This window comes from Dermacentor albipictus, chromosome 1 (assembly GCF_038994185.2).
Source record: "Dermacentor albipictus isolate Rhodes 1998 colony chromosome 1, USDA_Dalb.pri_finalv2, whole genome shotgun sequence".
Classification (NCBI taxonomy): domain Eukaryota; kingdom Metazoa; phylum Arthropoda; class Arachnida; order Ixodida; family Ixodidae; genus Dermacentor; species Dermacentor albipictus.
In genome coordinates this window covers 215,685,310-215,704,926 of record NC_091821.1, presented here as the reverse complement: position 1 = coordinate 215,704,926, position 19,617 = coordinate 215,685,310, and the positions used below count along the sequence as shown (strand labels likewise).

The 19,617-nt window shown below is 47.4% G+C and overlaps 1 long non-coding RNA gene across 7 annotated transcripts in view; it reads left to right on the top strand.

The window, feature by feature from the left end:
• LOC139054197 (uncharacterized) overlaps positions 1 to 19,617 on the top strand; it is a 246,171-nt gene that overhangs the window by 176,804 nt on the left and 49,750 nt on the right. For 5 of the 7 annotated variants that reach the window (XR_011511068.1, XR_011511064.1, XR_011511065.1 and 2 more), the window contains exons 3-4: positions 1,971 to 2,058; positions 4,700 to 4,820. This is a non-coding gene — a long non-coding RNA (uncharacterized lncRNA). Of the gene's footprint in view, positions 1 to 1,970; positions 2,059 to 4,699; positions 4,821 to 7,314; positions 12,549 to 19,617 lie in introns of those variants that run through there. The other 2 variants (XR_011511066.1, XR_011511063.1) reach the window with 2 other exon arrangements.

The following is a 19,617-nucleotide window of genomic DNA, read 5'->3' as shown; positions in this document are numbered from 1 at the left end:
GCGAATATGTGTTTCAATAATAATTGGTTCCATAATAGGCGAGTTATCAGATACACCGCACTTGCCTAATGTTGGTCGCGTGCTCTGAAAAGACGCCCTTTGGAACGATGTGCTCTAAGGACGTTGCGCCTTGTTTTCTTCTGAAAGAAGAAAAAAAAATCGCCAGAATGGTTTACATTTTGTTTTTTTCTTGGAAGGCGGTTCAATACAGAAAACAACGAACTTTTGTGCGAATGAAATGTGCAAAGACGGTTTAAACGCACGCGCTCCAAACCACTTTGAGTCTTCTCTGGTCATGTAACGAAAAACATTTGTTCCTGCTTTGTTTTTCCTATCCCATTGTTTCCATCTCCTACGGAGAGCGAGCGCCCGGCCAGCGTCGCCGGCGCACACGGAGCGGAGGCTTGTGGTCGCCCTAAACGGCCGCCCTGCGTCGCGCGACGCCTCCCAGGAGGGGCGTAGGGGGACGTTTGGTTGCCGCGCCGCGGCCATCCATCACCGGCCGAGGGACCACCGCCAACAGCGAGCCGCGCTGCTCCATCAATCTGCCCCTGCGCTCCCCCCATTGATGCGACGCCTTATTACACGACTGGCTAGTTCGCCGCACCAAGACACAAACATTCAAAGATTACACACTCCCGGGCGACCGAGACAATTTGACTGCATGAAATGCGGTCCGTGCGCCCAAAGTGACTTCGTTCTGCGCACGCCAAGTCGACCCGGCGCATATATCGGAGCGCCACTGATACGCAGCGCTGTGTGCGGATGTGCTCCTTGCGTTGGTGAGCGTCCGATTGCGTTGCGGACAGCCAACCGAAACATTAGTAGCTCGAGATGCGCCGCGCTTCAAACTGAAGCCCTGCTAGAACTTTATCTGGTGAAAAAAAAAAAGAAAAAAAGAAACCAGCGGGTATAATTAGCGCCGACGGGAAGATACGCATGCGTTTAGATTTTTACAGCAGTAAACCTACGCTGAATGTCTACGATTAATACGCGTGCTGCTGTGGTCCGCGCTGTCACTGTTGTGTATGTGTGAGCACTGTTTTCCGACGTTTTCTCTTTTCCTTCTATTACGTCCCCTTCCCGCTTTTCAAGCGCTGAGCAGCGAACCAGGAGCAACCTGGCAAACCTTCGTCCATTCTTCTTCTTCTCCTCCTCCTCCTCTCTTTCACGATGAGCAAGTTGGGCGAAAAGTTAAAACAAAGAGAGGGAGTACTCGAGCGTTTAGACAACGGCTTCGCTCGGTTTATTCGCAGTAATTTCGTCCATGTTTCTGAGCGAGGTAAGACTGCTAAATGCGAGTGATGTCATTCGTCACGTATTCAGAAGCAAGAAAGATTATATTAGCTACAAACATCAATGACAGTCGCCATCTTTGTATGACATACGCTGGCTCGTGTTAGGATGACGCTCTCTTCTATCTGGTATGCATGATATCGAGCCAGGCGCTGCTCGCGCCGAGCCCTTGTTCTAAATCGCGCACCATTGCTCCTGCATTCACACGAGCCACAGAGGAGGGACATAGGTTGCAGACGGAAAAGCAAAAATCATGCTTAAGATTTTTGTAGCAAGGCGCCCACAGTGACGCAAAGTTACTGGTGTTTCCAACATCATGGATTGCTGTCGGGACTGGTGAAAGGACTGATGTGCCCATCCGGTCGTATCTTCAGTTGCAAGGTTATGTTAAGCTGACAACTGCTGTGGCGCCATATAGGAATATCTCGAAATGGTGTCATTCTGGAAGCGTGACTCACACGTGCGAGCTTTTAGATAAACGTTCAAACTCTCCTTGCTGCTCTCTCTCATGTGTATTTTTTTCTGAGCCCAAGCCTCGCATGTGTATCCTGGATGGATGGGTCCTGTTAATTACACATCTGTATAGACGACTTCACATGAGAATAGCTAAATCAGTGCAGCTATCAGATATACTGAAGCATTCTCTTTCTACGTCTTTGTTTATGTATTTTCAGACACTTTCCAGTTTAACTGGAGCACGAACAACAGCCTGGGTCATGGGATTCTCTTCAAGCTTCCAAAGACTGGATAATCCCCTTGAAGGTGACTTATGGCTACCAATCTTTCTTTTACTGTGACTCTTAAATTTTGTACTATGTAGTTCTGCTGTACGTGCTATTTTTATTCACTTTCTTTTCGCAGCCTTCTAGATAGGCATACATTAGTTGTTTGCAGGTTCACCTGTGGCGTGTAAATGGAACGTACATGATTAATTACAATGTAGCCGTTTTGCTTCAGTCGGATTCGTAATTAGAGCCCGCGAAGCTAGTAAATTTTGCTATAATCTGGGCCTGGATTCATAAATCTTCTTTTATACGTAGGAGTGCCGTCAGCGGTTGGCCATTGCCGCGGCGATCGTCTTTCTACCATGCATGTCGCAATCACAAGTGCCAGGTACCCAAAAGCCGACCGATTGGAAAATTCTCTTACGTAAGCTCTGTGAATACGCACCCTTCGTGACCTTCTGCTTCGGAGCTATAGCTCAGGCGATTCTTAATGGATTTAAATTATGCAGCGCACGTGTCTGGAACGCCGAAGCGATGTGCTTCGTTGTTCATTACCGCATTCTACAGGGCCGGTATTTTGTAGCGATGCCTTTTCCGATTCTATGCTTTTTCACGATTTTAGCGCTTGGCCAGTGGTCAGAGCGACGGTCTGCCCACATTATCAACGGGATCGGATGGCCGTGTGTGGTGGATGATAAGAATAGCATAGAATAAGGCATAAGGCATCGCTATAAAATAGCGGCCCAGGAGGGGCCACTGGTCCGCGGGGCACACTTCTTTTCCGTTGCGTCTGAGCATGCGCTACCAAACGTTCTGGTGCCCGCTACCAGCGCGTCTTCTTTTTCATTGCTCCTTGTAGCTCGAACTTATCAGTTCGCCCAATGCCGTACGAGAAGTGAGCCCCATAATACACTGGCCGTCACTATTGCGGCCGCCACCTACTGGCGGGCTGTCTCGCTTGGCAGCGCATTCGCGGAAACAAAGCGGTCTCGAACCAGAGGCGCCTACGGCGATAAGTGAAAATGAAGTAGCCCAAAGCATGCAGCTTCTGACCTCTCCAGTTGAATCGGAATGCGGCCGGCCGCTGCCGGTAATCGAACCACCGGCCTCGTGCTCGGCAGCAAAGCGTCACAGCCAGTGAGCAACGTGGCGGTCAAGGGAAGAACCGACAAGGTGACACGTACGCGACAAAGATGAAGGAAGAATTGTATAAATTATTGCAGCAAGGAGGAAATAGCAGATAAACGCGTAAATATCTGCTTGTGGGGCACTAAATCAGATGGCTGCATCGCGTAGGAATGGACTGATTGTTGCAGACTCAAACGGATACGTTCACCGCATGATGAGCGCTGCGGATTGCCGGTAGATGGCTGGAACCACTGCTGAATAACTCCGCCTTAGGAGCCGTATTCGCAAAGCTTTTCTATTCTTAGTAATTTTTGCGACTGGGCGCCGTCGCTTATAGTATGATCGGCATCAGGACTGGCTGCAATTTTCTTTTGCGAATAATTCTAACGCAAGAGCTTTTTTGTGAATACGGACCTAGCGCTCCTATTCACAAAAAAGTTCTTACGTTAAATCTGTCTATCAGGATGTTGGTCATGTTACTATAACGAATGCGGCCAGCCAATGACACGCAACACTTAGAAGCGAAAAGCTTAGTGAAGGCGGTCCATCACTTGGCAAGTTGAATTAAATGGTAGTACGACTGCTGCACCAGGCGAACTCAAAAAGCCTGAAACGTGTATCTTTGTCATTAGAACAGCACCGCAGTGCGTTTTCACATTGTTTTTGAAGAGCGCAGAAGGACCGTGCATTTGTCACCTATAGACGGCGCGCAGGAAATTAGTGCAGTCATCAGCTAAGTCATTCCTATAGCCAACGGAATCAAATCGAGTAATTATTTAGTTCCACAAAATTTAGGGGGTTGCTGTGAGTGCAGCGCGAAATATTGGTGCATATGAAATTGCGATAGCAAGCAGAATTCGCTCACGATCGAATCGCGACGGAATTCTGTTTTCTTCCGCTATGGACTCGATGCCATTTAGAGTAGGTGTTAAATGCAAGCTATTAACGCTCTGTTTGCGATAAACTGTCCATATTACGGATTGTCTAAATTATAGTAAAGTGACTTTGCGTATCATTGAAAGAGGCAGATGATTTTCGGTTAATGTCGGAATTATTGCACGTCATAAAGGTCGTTCAACAAATTTTATAATTGTACATTATTTTATACCCTTCGTTTCATCCCCCTTCACTCTGTTCAAAACGTAATGTAATTGCTTCTGTAAGGTCACACATCACAGTAGTTTGTCACTGCACAATCCCCTGGTCGTTGTCAGACTACGCGGAAACGTGCGGACAAGCGCACGTCTATCACAAGACCGTTTTTGTTTGTTGATACCTTTCTTATCGCGCAAGTCTTTCAAAGTGCTTATTTTAAGTGTTTGTTTTCAATGAGAGTTCATTTGCTCATGGTGACCGATAACAGACACGGTCTGACAGATACTAGACGTGCGAATTCACCAGCGCACAGGCTTTGGCCTCAAGCTATATTTGCCCGCACTTCGAATGCTCTAGGGTGACTCTGACGCTAGCGTTAGCGATAGACACACCGCTTGAGTGTCACTTTCGCGTTTTCTCTTTTGCCCTTTCACTTTTTTTTATTACCTGAACAGAGTCAACGACCGCCTTTAGCAACACTGAACCACTCAAGTCGCGGCGTCAACATGACACTCGTCGTCTTGACTTACAGTTCACCTTGGTTCTGTAACTGTGGACTGTTCTCAACACAAGAGCGTAAGTTATCACTTTTGTCAACGAACACCTTTTTTTAAAAACAGTTCAAAAAGTTACGAACGTATGTGAAATATCTTGGAAAAGAACGACGTCGGCAGCCGCGTTCTGAACCACAGTTTACTTAAAGGTTCTATGTACTTCCCATATTCCTGCGTCATCGCAAAGGATACTGTAATAAAAATTAAACACATACTTGTGGCAGAAACCATCGTAGTATAGTGCCAAAGTCAGCAATAGCTTTATTATGTGACTGATGTCTGTCTCTATGTTTATGTCTATGATCCATGGCAAACCTTATGCGCACAATCTAGTTAAACAATTAAGACTCTTTCTGTAAAGAATCGACAACATTAAAAAAAAAAAGTCGCAGTTTCGCCCGGAAAGCGAAGCATCGATTGCGATAGCAAATTAGTAGACAGCTATACGATGTAAGGGTAGTAGATTTATTGACCGTATAAACTTGTAAGCATTCGCTTTCTAACTGAATTAACGAGCATGGTGTCACGCGCGCACAAGCAATCATGAACACATCTCACTCGATGACCGCGGAAACTCGCTGTCAAAACGCTGGAGTGAGGAAGCGCGGCAGCAGCAGCGAACGAGTTGAACTTCGTGCTGCTTCTCGTTTCAACGCGAACTAAGCGGCGAAAACCTCCCCGCTTTCCCCCCTTGCGCGCCCGAGATTGAGCAACACCACCTAGATAGCACAAGGCCTGTTTAATCCCATCCATGACGTCACGCTACCTGGCCCGAAATTTCTATTGACAAGGCTGGCGTGATGAAAGCGGTGACGTCAAAATCACTGTTACCTACTCGGGAGCATCCCCATTAGATTCTATGGCAGTCGGGTCAGGTATCATGACGTCATGGATCGGAATGGAAAGGCCTTGTGCTATCTAGGTGGTGTTGGATTGAGCCGCCGTCGCCGGCTCACCCTCGCACGCTTTCACTGGCACATAAAGCACACGACGCGCGGCGACGATGTTATCGCCCTTGGACTGTCTGCGGAACATCACGGCAACGGCAGAAATGCGCCTCCAGTGTCTATATACTTGCTAGCGCAACAAAAGTCGATACACCGCACCGAGAGATGACTGGGTAACAGTGACAATGCGGTGATAAGGATATCACAACGCGCGTGATGCACGGTGACTCGCGCCGCGCTGCCCACACTGAGGCGCGGGCCTCACTTGATTTTGGAAACGTCATGCTGCGCGCGGTTCCTGTCACCTGCACCAACAAATCAGGTACCCTTCCATCTTCTCCCCCGCACCTGCTCTCCCTTCTTCGTTCTTCTCTCCTGCAATTTACGATTACTCTCTCCAGTTTAACGTGCGAGAACGCTGTCCGTCCATCTATGGTGCGCGAAGTAGACGAAGAAATCTATCGTTTTGAAAACACCGACTGAAAGCCCACCGGTGTGTCTGAAAGTCGCTCACATAAGTAAAAACCGTACAAAGCTTTTGAATAATAGCAGAATGTCACTTGTTAATGAAAGAGGAAATGTCAGGTCCTCCATTGCTTCCTATATCTTTATATCCTTTACACAGCTATACCCAATTTGATTTTGAAGGCAATGGTATGCTTGAAAATATTTTAAAAAATATCACGGACTCAGACGGAAGCCGGCGCTTGAGCGACATAACAGAGTGCTTTACGACAAAAGCTCTTATTGTAGGCCAGCGACCCCTGCTACGCTCCACACCTGGCCAAGGAGGACGTGTAGCGGCGTCTTCTCGTGTTCTTGTCACTTCGTGGCAATGCTAATCTTGCTGCGCTGACGCAGCGTTAGATACTCATCTGAAACTTAAGCCGCACCCAGCGCTCGGCGGTGACAATGGGCATTATCTGCGAAGCCCAGTGGTCCGTAAAACGCTCAGCTAAAGCTATTTACGCTGCGGCAACCATTACGAATTTCTGGTCTCCATCTGCGCTGGCTGCATTCTGAAAGCGTCCCGCTCCGCAACGGCACGCGCCAGTGTTTTGCCTCTGCACGCCTTCGCGGTGCATCGGCGTCGCTGCCATCGGCAAGCGCAACCAGAGCGCCTCAATAATGCAAACCATGCACTTCTGTGCTCCGTTTGACCCCGCAGTCTACCATTTCCTTTTAAAGCGAAGCTTGCTGTGCCTATACCCTCCCGGGTTTGGCGTGGCTGCTGCCTGCTGCTGTCGGCTGCTGGGTCAGTCGGTATGTCGGCTGATATATTTGTGCTCAATCCATCTATAATAAAGAGAGATAGAGAGAGAGAGATGTTGTATTTGGCGAAAGCTGGATATAGTTGCCTGGTCGATGACCTGGAATGCTAACTCCGGTCGTTGGGGGAAAATGATGACCACAGCGACAACACAAACACTAACAATATACAGACATGCAAGATGCATCACGCAAAATATGCCCTTTTCTCGGCTTTCGAATGCTTGAAAGCGTTATAACGACCAAACGAGCGTCAACAACATGCTAATTTGTACCTTTATTACTGTTTTTTTTTTCTAGCAGCAATTTCACCAGCGCCATCGAAAGATGAGTTACACGGGATCGTGAAGCACTGTCTTCCGCACGAAGTCCAAAAAAGGAGCGCGGATGTGCTCCATGAATCCAGCTGTACAAGTCTGGCGGCCTGTTGCGATGTCAGACCCACATGGCACAGATTACTTCGAGGAGCCGTTTGCACGTCGGGGCATGTAGACAGACTACCTCCCACATTACATCGGGACAGAACAGGGCAACTCGAAGAGGCGTCCGTATATCACGACTCTGTTCAGAGCGATACCTCCTCTGGTCTGTTGCGCCCTGTATACACATAGTGATATTCAGGAACACTACTATAAGCGAGTGAAGCCGTCCAGTAAGTCATAACCACGCGGAGGTACGAGAGTTCTCGTGGTGCGCCGAAGTATATCCGTTACATTTGATTTTTTCTTAAGTACGGGGTACGCGGGCGCGTTAAAATGCAAGTATTTTTATATTATTGATACGCGCCGTTGAAGAAGAAAACAGTGAAGTGCATTTGTTTTATTTCTTGCATTTATTAACACGTATATCGGTAAACTGTCGGGACATTTGGGAGCAGCAATGACAGGTGATGATATTTCACTATAGAGATTATTTTTCTAAGGACATGTTTTATGCATTCAAACACCATATGCTTTCTTTTACTGCTGGCTTTTTAGGCATTCCTTTAGTCACAAGAGCTCGTTGAACAATAAGCATTTTCTTTTTCTCTCGTGCTTTTAACGTAGCGTTTTACGCTCTAAGGTCTTTCTCTTCTAGCAACGGGGCCCATATTCACTAAAAGCTATCACGCTAGAAATGTTCGTAAGAGCGAATTTGCGCCAATCCTGATACTGAATATATTATTAGCGAAGGCAACCGGCCAATGGCAAACAACACTTACGAAAGAAAGCTTTGTGATTGCGGTCTCTGTTCGTTTCTTCTTATCGCTCCTGCCAAGAGTGGCCAGCGATATAGGTTCGCAACTTCGAGTGAGCCAATGGCGAAGGGCAAAAAGAATGCAAAATTGAAAGATTCCTACAAAATACTGCCCTAGGCCCCGGGAGCAAAATTTTGTGACGCCTGTTATTTCGTAACAACCATGTCCCGCTCATGCAGTTCGGGAACGGCCACTCTGCGAGACCGATAAGAAACGAATAGGATCGAAAGAAAATAATCCTTACAAAATAAGACCCAAGGTGTATTTTCTGTGGTGTAGATCCAGGATCAAACCGCAGAATTACGAGGTCGGTTAAACGCCTACGGTAAATTATGTGGTATATAAAGGGCATTTCACTTCTAAAGAATGCGTGTGGCAACGCTTTTATCTTTTTTTGCGCTATAGGACAGCACAGTTCTGGATTGGCATAATACAATAAGTCTATTCCAATGTTATTTCTTTTCGCGTTTCGTAACTGGTCCGAGCTGCGTTAAACCCATGTTAGCAAAGGGATCGGCGGACCATGAATAGTTGATGATGAGAAAGGAATAGAATCGATCGAAAAGAATTGCTAGAATACCGGCCATGTAAGGCAACTGAAGTATAACATTTCCTAGAACACGAAATTTGTATGTACACAGCCCACGAGAGTCTTCTGCGTGCAGGTACTCGATTAAGCGCAAATATATGTCGTGTCGAGCCTGCGAATGCGCTCCACATCCTGCAATTACTGAGTCTGGAGTCTACGCATTGCGCCTCTTCAACTCCATGCTCGGCTTTGAGGCCGCGAAATACTTGAGCTTTCCCTCGGGTGAAGCATCCTGAGAAGTTTGAAGTTTTCTTTCCAGCGATAATCTGTGTTATCGTCGCACCAAAATGTACTATCACTCGTAGTGGATTTAGAACATCTTAGTTATTACGATCTTTTTCTTTAGTTCATCCGTTTTCCTCGAGATTAGTCGTTAAGGACAATAAACCTGCAAGAACGACTTTAGCCCTGATTGGTGTGAGTTGTGCTGCAACTGATCCTGTGCTGTGATAGTGCGTGGTGATCGTGACCGGTTGGGATCGTGCGTCTGTGCTTACTGTCTATATCTGCATTTTCTTTTTATCGTTCTACTTCCCCTTCCCCTTTACCCAGTATAGGGTAGAAGATCGAATTTTTTGTCTGGTTAAGCTTCCTGCACTTTTCGCTTCCTTTGCTCTCTCTCTCTCGCTCTCTCTCGTTCTCCCGGTCCAGCAGATATGAAAGGGTGGGGGGTCTCACCAATGCAACATAACTCTCTCTTTCCAGAGTTTGTTGCGATTGAGCTGAAACACCTGGCACGTGTATACATGGCATCAGGCACAGGAGCTAGCACGCGAGTGGACAGTCTTTCTTTCTTTTTCGTGCTACTACGCCCTTATAAATATTAACGGTCGCAAGTGGCCCTGTAAACTTTAGCGGGACGACGCCGTGTTTGGCGAACGGCGCGTGCATCGGCCTGCGGGTGCTCACAAACACGTGCCACCCGCGCTCCGAACTCCCGCGGCCAGAGCCGCAAGAGTCGTGGGGGCCACTGCGCAGCAAACGGTCGCGGCTGTTTTCTTGGGAACCTGCGCCGGGCGGTCATTAATCAGTCTCCTGTATAATGGAAGGCCGCGTGGCGTCAGACTCCTTCGCGGCCAGAAAACAACGGCCCAACGAAGCAAACAACGACGCCCGGCGCCGGCAAGGCGAGCGGGGCGCTAAAAGGTCGTGCACCTCTTTTGGCACCGACTGCCGCTAATCCGTCTTAATCCGGAGTGCAGGTGATTAATGACCAAAACGGGCGATCTGCTCAACCTCTGGCGCGCTCCCGTTGCAAAGCACGCGCGCACCTGCTCGCACGAACAGCCCGCGTCGGCACGCCCGGGCCGCCGCCGGGGCGTCCCACAAAAAAGTCGCGGCCTCGGAAGAAAGTTGCCCGCAACGCGTCATGGCCGTGCGTCCGGAAGACTGCGCGTTTGCTGATGCGTCATACGATACCTCGGAATGAGGTCAGAGTGAGGAGCCCCAATGTGTAGTTCGTAAATTATTTCTTTGCTTTTAATTTCGTTTCATTCAAAAGAGAAAAAGGGAAACGCCCCAAGGGCAAAACAATTATGTCCCCTTATTATGGTGACGGTTGCTCTGTTCTCATAAAAGCGAAAAAAAATTATACAAGATACGAATAAACGTCACAAATTTGGAAAATCAAGAGCCTAGTGAGCTATAATGGCGGTAAACGTGGCCCCCTTAACCGACAGCGGTTGCACCATACAGTACATTGAGCCCCGAACAGGCAGACGAGGCCGCAATGCGGTCCGAAGTGAACAGGCCCGCCGATTAGGAAAAAAACATAGGCCCCATACTTACAAAGCTTTCCGTCCATACGTGTTCTTTGCCATTGGCCGGTCGCCTTGGCTAATAATATGTCCAGCTTCAAGCTTGGCTGCAATTTCCTCTTGCGAAAAATGCAATTTCCTCTTGCGCAAGAGCTTTTTCTGAATGCTAAGGCTTAGTGAATGCGAGCCCAAGGGCCAAATTCAGAAAGCTTTTCGTTCGTAATGGCTCTTTTCCATTGGCCAGCGGCCTTCGCTAATGATATATCCAGCATCAGGACTGGCTGATTATTTCTCTTGTAAACAGTTCTAGCCTAAGATCTTTTTTGTGAATACGGTCCCAGATGACTACTATACGCACAGAGACCCAACAGGCAAAAGCGGACTGCGTCTCACAAGACGCAGACAGATGAGCGTGACACACATATAAAACTACATACACACATAAATACAAAATGATGAACGCAAGTTGCGCTCACATAACTTCACTGGTTCGCAAAGTGTCAAAGAGTAAGGCCCGTACTCACAAAAGCACTTAAGCTAGAATTCTTCCTAAGAGAAAATTATAGCCAACCTTCATGCTGGCCATACTATTGGCGAAGGCGGCCGGCCAATGGCAAAGCGAACTTACGAACTATAAAATCTTTGTGAATTCGGCCACAATTTACCGTGGAGTGCATTGTCGAAAATGATGCGTTACGTATCGGTACGTATGATGCGGTACGTATCGTACACGCTTTGTATGCCTGTGTCCTCAAGTATATGTTCAAACAAATTCAGTGATTTTCGCTGTGTTGCTTTCGACGGCCAACGGAAGAGTAGTTTGACGACGAATGTAAAAGGTCGATGGGGATCTATTGCGTGTACTTATTGTTCTATATAGCTGCCATCTTATGCGTGTCCTTGGCAATCAAAGAGTAGATGATGAACGTCCTCACCGTCATGACCACAGGGCCAAGCCAGGGATGACGCACATTTTATGCGCTGTATACAAAGAATATTTTGCATACGCTTTTCCCTCTTTTGCCTTATTGCCAGTTTGCAAGCATGCTAGATGGTATAAGTATGGGTCCGATTAAACAGTTCATCCCTATGTCCACTGCAGTGTTTTAATGAATTGTTTGACTGGGATTTTTTTTTCTTTTTGCATGGGACTTGTTTGAGTACTTCATCCTTGCGAACAGCCGGCGTTCCTACGTTATCCTTCGCATTGCTGCTGTAGCGTTCCCGACGTCCTAGTTGTACGTAATAACTGATGCTTTTCATGGAAATCATTTAGATGGCGCATTACATAGGCGACGAATGGCAAAAACAGGCAAGATGAAGGTCGGACGATCAATTTTTGCCAACAATACTTGTCCCCATATTTAATAATATTGTTACTTTTGCAGTCAGAATACGTTGCAGGAATAATGTCGATAAGCATGTGTTAACATGCATTCAGCCAGGTACGAAGAGTTTGAACACATAAGTAGACCAAACGTTCGTATGCTTTATCTTGTCTACTTTATGTGCTGGCACAAAAGAGCCCAACTAACCATCAATCTATAGTGTTTTTGAGCGGAGCAAGTTTCATGTGGCCCAATGCTTCCTTATAATTATCTCGCTGCCAAGTTCCTCTAGTAAAATCCGTACACCGATACTCATGCTACTTAGTAATGATGTGCTAGACGCGTGGTGTTGTAAGCGTTTCTCAGCCCGGCTTCAGTTCAGTACGTTTCATTTGTTGAAGGCGCGCCCCCCTGTTATAACGTGTTTCTGACATCTCATAAACTGCGCCGCAACGTTTAAATCCACAAGTGTAACATCTGACGTTCACATGAATCACTAAAACAGCGGTTCATGAAAATAATAAAGGACATCTGACGTCAGAAGACACCAGCAAGAGCTTACAGTAGCGGGAGCTTCCATTCCAGTTGTCCGCACAAGAAATATAGAAATAAAAAAGAGGAAAAGCGCGAACTGTCCATGGACGCATCTATGTAAGCCCGCCCCCCCCCCCCCCCCCCTTTTATGTCGCCGTTTGACTTAAAGAACAGTTAAATTCGGCTCAGAGAACAGCGCCTTGCGACGCGCGACAGTGCCGTGGGACGAGTGTCAAGTTTTAAAGAGCATTGCGGCCGTTTCCCTCCCCGCAAAGTCGTCGCTCGCAAGCGCGGTCAATTCTGCGACTCCCGCGCAAAGCGACGTGAGCACGCCGGCCGCGCGCGTGAGTTGCGCCAGGGCGCGGGCGCCGACCTCGCTTGCCTTCGGGCGCGCGAGAGCCGTGCCACGTATTTGGGCCAGAAAGGGCTCGGCCAAGCGCGAAATATGGGGCTCAATTCGATCAATTACCTGGCCTGCCCACAAATTGCTCTGATTCGCCCGGGATAATACAATTAAGGGACGCCGAGGGCGGGGACCCGAGCCTCGGGTCCAAAAACAGAAGGCCCCGTAATTTCCGGTGGCTGCGTGCCCCGCTCTCCCCCCCCACGCGCTCCCTTTGTGTTTGGGCGCCCACGGGGGGAAGGAAGAGCGGGAGGGGTGGAGCAGCAGAGACAAAGCTCTTCTTCCCAAGCCCCGTTCGCGCTGCCCCCCCCCCCCCCCCAAGACGTCTTGCTCGCGTCGTCGCCGAGCGCACAGCTGCGCGGTGTACCGTGAGAGACCGCGATTCCTTTCGCGAGCGTCGTGTATTAGCGCTTTATACGCGGCCACCCAGACGAGAGCAATCCCGCAGCTGTCATTCATCTGTGATACGGGATATACCATCAAGTAGCATGCACCGTATTTTTTTTTTTTTTAACGAGAAGGAACCGCAGCTATCTATGATTATGACCCAAAGTGGAGACGAGAGATTTTGCAGTTGCAAATAAGCGCAATTGAAGATACATTGATAACGCAGTCCGTGTGCCATCTTGCTCCGCCAGCGTGAGAAAAAATAAGCAATATTCGTGATCTAGCGATATATTGAATAAGCCCCGAGATTGCACGGTCGCTCTTCGGCATTCAGCGGACGAAAAATGAGAGAGACATCTCAAATACTGGCGTGTGCTCTCTATTTTTTATTCTTCTTTTTCTCCTTCTTCCTCCGCGATCGCCCCCGCCTTTGACGAAAGACGCACTGAAGAACTATCGCAACGATTTTCCCGAAAATGCCGATGACCTGCAAGCCCGCGGCACCCAGCGTTAATAACCGCCTATCGCAGCAGAGACGCGCGAACTGATTTGCGCGGTGGCTTAGCATAATCCCAACGTCTGCAAACAGATTATAGTGCTATAGATTTCGTGCATCGCCATTGGGTGTAAAGACGGTTCAGCTGTCACGTATGAAATCTCGTTCCAGCGTCTCACACTGCACGCTTTATGTTGTGCGTCCGTCTACGCCGGAAACGGTAAAATAAACCGTGCCAGATACCACTGAACTTCTTTCGTGTTCTGTTTTACGCCATAACTCTGCCGATGAGCAACTGCCGCAGGCAAAATGTAAACTGGTATCCTTAATTAATCAACGCACCCACTAACTGCGACTGCGCCGCATGGCAGCTTGCGCGGAACAAAGCCGCTTGCAACAATACCTTGATTTGGGCGAGTTGGTTCACCTTGACAGTTTTCATAAAAAAGCGCTAAAGACGAAGACGAAGGAACACATACGACAGGACTGGCGCTACTTCCAACTAACGTTTGTTGTTAACGGCCATGTATTTATGCTCTGCTCATCAGGTACATCATGCACTCATCACCATGTACACAAAAGATTGAATTGAATCAGATCATACACACAATGGTATGGTCAATCAGTTCAAGTGCCTAGACATCTCGAAAGAAGCGTCACTTCCTTTTCTTGCAAATCTGGACAACTCACGCACTTGTCGCCTGTTTTCCTTATAAAATATGCCTCAACTATTTCTCGTTCTGTTTTTGTGTTTTCTTTCCTCAAGAAGGTTGTGTCGCCAAACATGGGCGTGCATGCGCACTTTTTGCAATGCTCAGCCAAGTGACTGCCGTATCCTTTTCTAACATCATTGTTGTGCTGTCTAGCCCTGTCATTGAAACACTGGCCCGTTTGTCCTATATAAAAGCGTCCACAACCTAAGGGTTGATACACAACATCTGAAGTGCATTCGGTGTAATTGGTCCGCTGATTATTATGGCATTCCATGGGTTTCTGATGCTTCTTGTTTTGAAGGTTACACACGGCTGACAATTTGCAAGGCGCTGAAAAAAACTAGATTGACATTGTGTCGGTTTCCCACCTTTTTTCAAAATATGTGAAACTTTATGGAGGTATGGGATTACATGTACAGGTCTTTTGTCGCGATCTTTAGTTGGGCACTTCCTTCCCCGTTTTAATTTTTGAAGCAATGTTTCAACGACAGATGAAATGACAGACACTGGAAAACTAGCAAGTTTCAATCTGTCTACTTGGCTAGACATACTATGCTCAATTTGGTGAGCACATGACTTGCAAAGCACTCTGAAGGCAAGTGGTGGCTATGCTCCTCTTTATCAATTTCGAATGGGCGCTATCGAAAGGCAAAACACTTTTATTAGGTCTTGTCTTGTATCTCCAGCATATGTGGTCATCTGAGGAAAATAAAACCTAATAATGACAACTGTATTCAGTTGCTAGATCTGCCATTTAGTTTAGAAATAGTCCCTTACGTCCTGGTTACCCAAACCAATCTAATCAAAACTAAATGAGGGTGCACTCACGATTTGAAAGCTCGCAAGAAGTGGGAGTCATCAGAAGCAGACAGAGAATCCGTCACGACCACTGTGGAACGTGTAGCTGTATTTAGTTTACAGAGGGCTAGAATTACGGCTAAAAGTTATGCTGGAAATATCTGTGAGAAGTCTGGGAGGCGAAGAGAAAACTACCAATCATGAATAGGTTGAAATATTTCAACTCCACACTTCATTTTGGGAAGCATCAGTGGCAATAACTGCCTTGATCGGTATGTGCAAAAAGTAATCATGGTGAAAACGTAGGCAAAAACCCGGTTCACTACGCCGACTAAAGCAAAATTTAAAAGAAAAGAAGACGTTTCGGCTCCCACACGGGAGTCTTGTTCCCCGGTAAAATAAACAAAGGTGTTCGAACAGCTCGTTTAAATAGTCTTGAACACGTGACGCAGGCAGCGTGCATACACTGACGGCAGATTGCCATCGCTCCTGTTCAGAGTGTGTGGCGTAGTCTGAATCATGAGCGACTCACAAGCTAAAGGCGTCGAGATAGCCCTTTTTCCCTGGCAAGGACACGTGTCTTCCCCCAGTCGATTGCGTGGCCGCTTGAAGCGGCATGCTCAGCCAGGGTTAGCCAAAGCTCCCGTGTAGGAGCCGAAACGTCTTCTTTTCTTTTATATTACCCGCCGTGGTTGCTCAATGGCTATGGTTTTGGGCTGCTGAGCACGAGGTCGCGGGATCGAATCCCGGCCGCGGCGGCCATATTTCGATGGGGGCGAAATGCGAAAACACCCATGGTACTTAGATTTAGGTGCACGTTAAAGAACCCCAGGTGGTCGAAATTTCCGGAGTCCTCCTCTACGGCGTGCCTCATAATCAGAAAGTGGTTTTGGCACGTAAAACCCCATAATTTAATTATTTTTTTTTCTTTTCAATTTTACTTTGGTCGGCGTAGTGCCCCGGGTTTTGTCTACCTTTTCACCATGTTTCATCCCGACCAGTCGGGCTTCCGTCGAACACTAAACTTCAGAAAGTAATCATTTAAGATAGAGCTTAGCATGCGGTAAGATAGTGACTTTACATTTTTAGGGAAAATACCATCGCACTGAACCTAATGGAATTGGTGTTGAAACAAACAGGAGTCACCTCATGAATGTGAACGTTTAACTGATCTAGGAGAGGTTGCATAAAAATAATGTAAGGTGTGGGGAAACGCGGCCAGTACGAGCCAAAAAACAAATCTGGCTGGGACTTGACTGTTTGTGAACGTCTTATAGGGATTTACAATAGCTGGATCCTGGGAAGTTTCTTTTTATTTAGTTCACGAATCGGTTGTGAGCAAGGCGTGCTGTCAACGCGAAGTGCCTCTCAAAATCCATATGGCACATACTTCTTGAGCATTTGTTCCCTTTTAGTTTCTTAAAAAAAAGTCTGGGGTATTTACGTGCCAAAACCATGATCTGATTATGAGGCACGCCGTAGTGGGGGACTCCGGATTAATTTCGACGAAGTCAGGATCTTTAACGTGCACCCAATGCAGCCAACGGGCAAAGGCCCTTGTTCATATCGCTCTTATCGATATACAGCCGCCGTGGCCGGGATTCGATCCCACGGCCTCGTGCTTAGCAGCGCAACATTGAAGCCACTAAGCAATCACGGTGGGTCTTTTATTTTCTGACATTCTGTGCATGCGGTTGTTCCAGATAATCAAGCCACTGACGGCAGTTACCTCTTTGCCACATATTTATTTATTATTTACTTGTTTATCATAGCCTCAGGGCCAGAGGTATTAAGAGGGCAGTAGTACAAAAGAAAATATGGTACATAGGAAGTAAACAAAACTCACTTATTAATAAAAACAAAACACAATGCTAGAACAGTATACATTTTCTATACAATATTCACCGCTGTGTCACACGAAAAATCCTGGTTATACAATGTTGTGCCGGCAGTACAAAACAAATGGCAAATGAGAACAGTTTCTATCAAAGTTTTGTTGAAACATTCGGTGTTGGTGAAATAAAATCCATCTCTAGAACCACATGTAGTGTCCACCCGGAGCATTGTAGACATCAGTAAAATTCCAATTTTGCGAAAACTGAATGCCAAACACGCCACATCCCCGATGAGTTTTGGTGGTCGCGGGATGCGACTTCCGTTGGGGTGTTCTTTCACAGACCGATATGTCAGGGCTCTAGCGCTTCATGTCGCCCAACACAGATAAATAAGCAGTCAGCGAGTTAATAAGAATGATATGGAATGATGAGGGGTTATATGGATCTCATCACGGTTGATAATGGTTCGACGCGGATGGATCAGGTGCTAAGGGACTTATAAATGATCGGAACATTTCTTATATGGTTAATACATACCGATAAAGGTTGATAAGCGCAGGACTTTTCCGATAAGGTTGATAAGGTCGATAAGAGTTGATCAGGGTCGCATCATGTTTGATAAGGTTGCTATGGATAGATAAGGGTTGATAAGGATTGGATCGATTCCGATAAGGTTGATACCGACCGAAAAGTGTTGATAAGGCTCGGATCGAGTCCGATAAGGGTTGATTATAGTTTATACTGGTCGGATAAAGTTTCATAACATTGATAATGACACCATGCTCCGTGGAGATGAGCAAGTGCCACAATGCTTATGCATGCTTAGACAACTCCCAGAGAAGTTTCTGCGTGAATATTTTTCACAAAGCGATTACATGGTCCACGGCATTTTATTTAGTGCCCATTGATTAGCAATACAGCAGATCCTTGATGCTGAAAGGATAAAACGCAAGGGCCGTATTATGCTAGACGCCTTCCAAATATCCAATAGTCCAAATGAACGCAACATTTTGTTGTAAACACAAAAAACGTATTCTATTGTAGGTACGAAGCATGACTTATCTTTGCCGCATATGCAGATACGCGCCCTTGTACTGTGGCCCCCGACCTTTTTAGCCCATAGTTCATATATTGACTAAATAAACCAAGATAAAAGGCAGAGCGGATTACGCCGTGTTTCTGACCATTAAAGGCTATCGGAGCAACGGTACGTATCATTCATTGTGCGCTCACTCACTATCGGGCGCCAATTGAAATTCAGGAACAGTGAGCCGGTTTCCGGCGTGCATTTACATGGGTTCGCCTGCCTATAGGCCGCAATTTTACAGTGATGCCTTTTTCGAAGCTATTTCTCTTCGCGTTTTTCGAGCTTCGGTAGTGGTCATGAGCGACGCGCTATCAATGAGATCGGTCAGTCGTGAACGGTGGGTAATAAAATGGTAATAATCGAGCGGAAGGCATCGCTACAGAATCGCTGCCCTAAATTAAAATGGGAATATTTCAGGGCTTTGTATATCTACGTCGGTTCTCAGTATTCATGTCTTAAATGTCATTTCTTGCGAGACGGAAATTTGCGCATCACATTTAGAAAGGCAGTATTTTCAAAACTAAAGCAATGTTACAGCAATATGGAGCTACGTTGTTGACAGCTCCAAAACGGTGCGTGCAGATAAATTAGAAATGCAGGCGGAACTTCGTCGTCCACGCTGCAAGGAACTCGAAACCGGAAAGGCCCCCCCGTCGTAAAGCACCAATTGGCTCACGCAGATGCAATCGTTAATCTTGATTGAGCTTTCGATAAGCGGTGGTCGCTTGTTGTTATCGAGGCGGCAGCCAACCGCAATTGGCCCATCACGTCGTCGCTCACTATAGGCCGAGGACAGGCCCTGCCTCAAGTTCACTCTTGGTGACTGCTAACATGGAGAGACAGCAGTGGTTCCAAAGTGTCGGCGGCTAACAAGCCTCTCAGCGTTGAGTGCCACTCATGTTCTGCGGCGGCAAAAGTGCCGACGTGGTAGGTGCAACCAACCCTTTCGGCGCTCGCTGTAAACACAACGCCTTCGCGGCCGCATTCCCGTTCGCGGCGGTCAGGGGCGCTTATCGGCTAACGGCCTCCGGCACCCTAGCTGCACGTGCTTCGACGAGGCCGCGATCGGCCGGCGGCATCAAAGCTGCACCGGAAAACACACTTATCTCGTTCCCATATCGCCGTCCCACCCGTCACACCACTCGGAGCGCCGTGGCATGTTTTTACGGTCGAGCTCGCGGCTACCGGTAGCAACACGGTTGTCCCCAAGTTGGCAGCCGCATCGTTCAGTTGTTCAGCCCCTTCCCCACCCGCTCCGTTCGCAATTACGCATATCGTTGTACTGTCGCAGTCGGATACGACGCTCTCAGTGCGGAATGCGCTCTGCTATGTAGCAAAGTGCGTACGTTATCTGTACGGACAATGATGCTACTGAGTGGTGACGCGTGCGGACAGTCGTAGGATGGCATGCAAACGTGATACTGCCTGTCAAGGCCGAA